Raw genomic sequence first — 4,679 nt, forward strand, 5'->3', positions numbered from 1 at the left:
AGCAGTTCCAAACCCTAAGCCTACGAACACTGCCTTTGAACTCAACAATGCATCACGATCTAGTAATCCAAGCCATGGTGAGGTAAATGCCATCACCACTCTTCGTTCTGGCCGAACCATCGACAATAACATACGTATGCCAGACGAAGAGTCTACAGAAGCCACGGCTGACGTCCTTCCAACTCCTACCTCGCAACCTATAACGTTCTAGACCCACTTCCCTAGGGAAAGACGCCACTGATCCTTATACACGATTCTGCCCAAAAGCTCCATTCCCTGCCCGTTTGGCAAAGAACAAACGTGACGAACATTTCAATGAGATCCCTAAAACCTTCAAAAATTTGACCATAAATTTACCTTTTCCATATGCGCTTAAGCATTTGCCCAAGCATGCCAAGTTTTTTAAGGACATGTGCACCACCAAACGACGTACGAATGTTCCTCAACAAGCATTCCTCACTGAGCAGTTTTCCTTGATTACTACTACCAATGGGGTGGTCAAATACAAAGACCCAGGTCGACCAACTGTACCATGTACATTGGGAGACAAGTATACCGCTACCGCACTTTTAGACCTAGGCACCAGTGTTAACCTACTTCCCTACGACTTATTTTTAAACAGTTAGGTCTTCATGAATTAAAACCTACCAATATGACTCTGCAACTAGAGGATCACTCCATCAAGTACCCAAAGGGCATAGTAGAAAACGTCATAGTTAAGGTCCAAGATTTTTACTACCCCGTTGATTTTGTCATTCTAGATACCGAAGTAGACTGTGATTCCATTCCTATCATCTTGGGACGTCCATTTCTTGCAACTGCTAATGCTCTCATAAATTATCGGGACGGTTCAATGACGTTGTCTTTTAGGAACCTTTCTATCGAACTCAACGTGTTCAAATTAATGAAACAATTTCCCAATCTTATAATAGAGGGCGAGATTAGCTTGGTTGATAGTCTAGCACATGATTATTTCACAACCTCTTTTCCTGAAGACGAGGTACATCAATTTTTTTCTTTTGATAATCCTGAGTTTGATGATGACTCGTACATTAAGGATGTCCACGCATTATTAGAGTCGGTACCACTATTTGACCCTACTGCTGCATTGCTAACTGATTTAGAAGAATCGGACTTGCTCTTTTCCATTAAAGAGATGACCCCTCACGAGTCCTTGATTCCCAATCCTCTAACTCCAGATTTAAAACCTCTACCCTCTGATTTGAAGTACGTGCATCTCGATCCCGATGGTAGTCACCCTATAATAATTTCTACTCACTTAACTACCGACGAAGAAACACGTTTGATTCATGCCATTCGTGAACACCGCTCCGCTATCGGTTGGTCCTTAGATGATATCAAGGGAATAGACCCTAGCATATGCACGCATAGTATACATCTCGATGACGGCTCAAAGACATCGCGAGAACCGCAACGTCGCCTTAACCCCGCCATGAAAGAGATGGTGAGAGACGAAGTTTTACGTTTACTTGATGCGGGTATCATATACCCTATCTCTGATAGTGACTGGGTTAGTCCTGTCCACGTTGTTCCTAAAAAGTCCGCCATTCAAGTTGTACAAAATGGAAATGGTGAATGCATTTCCACTCGCATTCCATTAAAATAGAGAATTTGCATTGACTATCGCAAACTTAATGTCAGAACACGTAAAGATCACTTCCCTCTCCCATTCATTGACCAAATGCTAGAACGTTTAGCCGGTCATGCTTACTACTGTTTTCTTGATGGCTATTCCGGATACTTCCAAATTGTCATCAATCCTGCCGATCAAGAAAAGACAACTTTCACATGTCCCTTTGGAACCTTTGCATACAGACGAATGCCTTTTGGTCTTTGCAATGCCCCAGCCACCTTCCAACGCTGCATGCTTCACATTTTCAGTGACATGGTGGAACGTTATATGGAAGTCTTCATGGACGACTTTTCCATTTATGAAAATTCCTTTAACGACTTCCTATCCAACCTTTCTAAAGTGTTAACGCGTTGCGAAGAGAAAAATCTGGTACTTAATTGGGAGAAGTGCCATTTCATGGTTACCAAAGGACTTGTTTTAGGTCATATCATTTCGAAAGACGGGATAGAGGTTGATAAAGCTAAAATTGTTAAAATTGCTTCGCTACATTTCCCATGTACAGTTCGTGATATCCGTGCTTTTTAGGCCACGCTAGGTTTTACAGGCGATTCATTCAGAATTTTTCTAAAGTTGCTCTACCTTTAACCAATCTCCTACTTAAGGATGTGGTATTCGACTTCAATTTTAATTGCAAACAAGCTTTTGAAACTCTAAAAACCGCCCTAACTACCGCTCCTATCATTCAACCCCCTGATTGGTCTCAACCATTCGAACTGATGTGTTACGCTAGCGACTTTGCTATTGGCGCTGTACTAGGCCAACGACGTGATGACAAACCCATTACGTAATTACACAACAACTGAGAAAGAGTTCCTAGCTGTTGTTTATGCTTCAGATAAGTTTCGCCCTTACCTAGTTGGATCATCCACCATTGTATATACTGACCATGCCACACTTCGGTACTTACTCGCGAAACAGTGATTGTTTCGCTGGATCCTTCTCTTGCAAGAATTCACCTTGGAAATCGAAGACAAGAAAGGAACCGAAATGTCGTGGCCAACCATTTATCAAGGCTGGTTGGTAACGTTGATAGTGATTCTGAAGCCATCTGTGATTCTTTCCTAGACGAATATTTGTACTCTATTTTCTCATCTCTATGGTACGCGGATATCATTAACTACCTAGTTACTGAGGAAGTTCCTTCCTCTTGGTCACGTCCTGATCGTAAAAAGTTCTTATCCATTGTAAAATATTATTTCTGGGATGACCCCTACCTCTTTAAGTATTATTCCGACCAACTCATTCGTCACTGCATTCCTGACTGGGAGCACACCGACGTATTATCCTTTTGCCATGAACAATCTTGCGGAGGTCATTTCAGTGGAAATAAAACTGCGGCCAAGGTGTTACAATGTAGTTTTTACTGGCCTACCCTTTTTCTCGATGCACACGAACATTGCATAGCCTGCATTCCTTGTGAGCACTTAGGTCGAATTACAAAACGCAATATGATGCCCCTAAATCCTATCTTGATTATGGAAATTTTTTATGTTTGGGGCATTGATTTTATGGGGCCCTTCCCTAATTCGCAAGATTTTCTCTACATTCTAGTCGCTGTGGACTATGTGTCCAAATGGATTGAGGCACTCGCATGTCGCTCAAATGACCATAAGACTATCGTGAAATTTGTAAAAGAAAATATTTTCTCTTATTTTAGTGTCCTCAAGGCAATCATCAGTGATGGGGGTACACACTTTTGTAATAAAATTTTTGGGTTTTTAATAAAAAAATATGGAGTTACTCATAAAGTTGCTACTCCATATCACCCACAAACAAGTGGCCAAGTGGAAGTCTCCAACAGAGAGATTAAGTCCATTCTGGAGAAAACTGTCAATCCATCAAGAAAGGGCTAGTCTCTCCGCTTATTGGATGCCTTGTGGGCATACCGAACAGCATTTAAGACACCTATAGGGATATCTCATTACCGCATTGTTTTTGGAAAACCTTGTCATCTGCCAGTTGAACTTGAGCATCATGCCCTTTGGGCCATCAAAAGCCTCAATTACAATATCAACGAGGCAGGCAAGAAGCGAAAACTGCAATTAAATGAGCTTGAGGAGATCTGGAGTGATGCTTATGATCTCTCAAAATCCTACAAAGCTAATATGAAAAGAGTGCACGACAAGCACATTTTGCGTAAGGATTTTAAAATTGGCCAAAAGGTTTTACTATACAACTCCAGATTATACATTTTTTCTGGTAAATTGAAAACACGATGGTCTGGTCCTTTCATTGTGTCAGCTGTGACACATTATGGGGCAATCTCTTTGCTTAATCCACAAGATGACAGCGAATTTCAAGTTAGTGGAGAACGCCTAAAACATTACCACGAATTACGCTCCCCAGATGTTGAACAGACTCTTCTTCAGGACCCGGTCTGCATAGACTAGATGTTTCGTTTGGTGTACTCAATCTTGTTTCTATAGAGGGTACGCCATTTTGGTAGTCGGGCCATCTTCTATTTTATGATCTCAAAAATTCTTTGAAGTGTGTGGTTGCAAGCACCGGAACCTTAGTCCACGGAAACTCTATTTCAGAATTGAGTATAAATGTCTTCTGCAACACGAGCAAACATGCTTGTCGGTAAACGATGGGTACCTAAAATTTCACTTCCTTCCTTCCCTTCCCTTTTCTACTCTCCGCCTCGCGAACTTCAGCTAATCATTTGGTGTAAGTCTCACTCAACACGAATAGGGAATGGTCGTAGTACTTTTGCTCGTAAACGACGCGCGCAAAGAAAAGGGTGGTGTATGTATTGCCAAACATCCTTCTGTCAAGGTCTTGACTTCCTATCTGATACTAGCCAGTTTAAGGTATACTTTTGTCTGACACTAGCTGCGCAGGATAATCTTCGCCGCCATGCCATTTCTCCCACGGGTTGGGAATTGTCTTGAGAATTTGACGATAAAAGACTCACAAACGTCTTGAGAATCTTACAATAAAAGACTCGATTCATCTTGAGGATCTGACGTTAAAAGACTCACCTTGTAGATATGAATGTATTGTTGACAAATTCCCCGTGCTT

Source organism: Coptis chinensis, chromosome 3 (assembly GCF_015680905.1).
Source record: "Coptis chinensis isolate HL-2020 chromosome 3, ASM1568090v1, whole genome shotgun sequence".
In the NCBI taxonomy this organism is placed as follows: Eukaryota; Viridiplantae; Streptophyta; class Magnoliopsida; order Ranunculales; family Ranunculaceae; genus Coptis; species Coptis chinensis.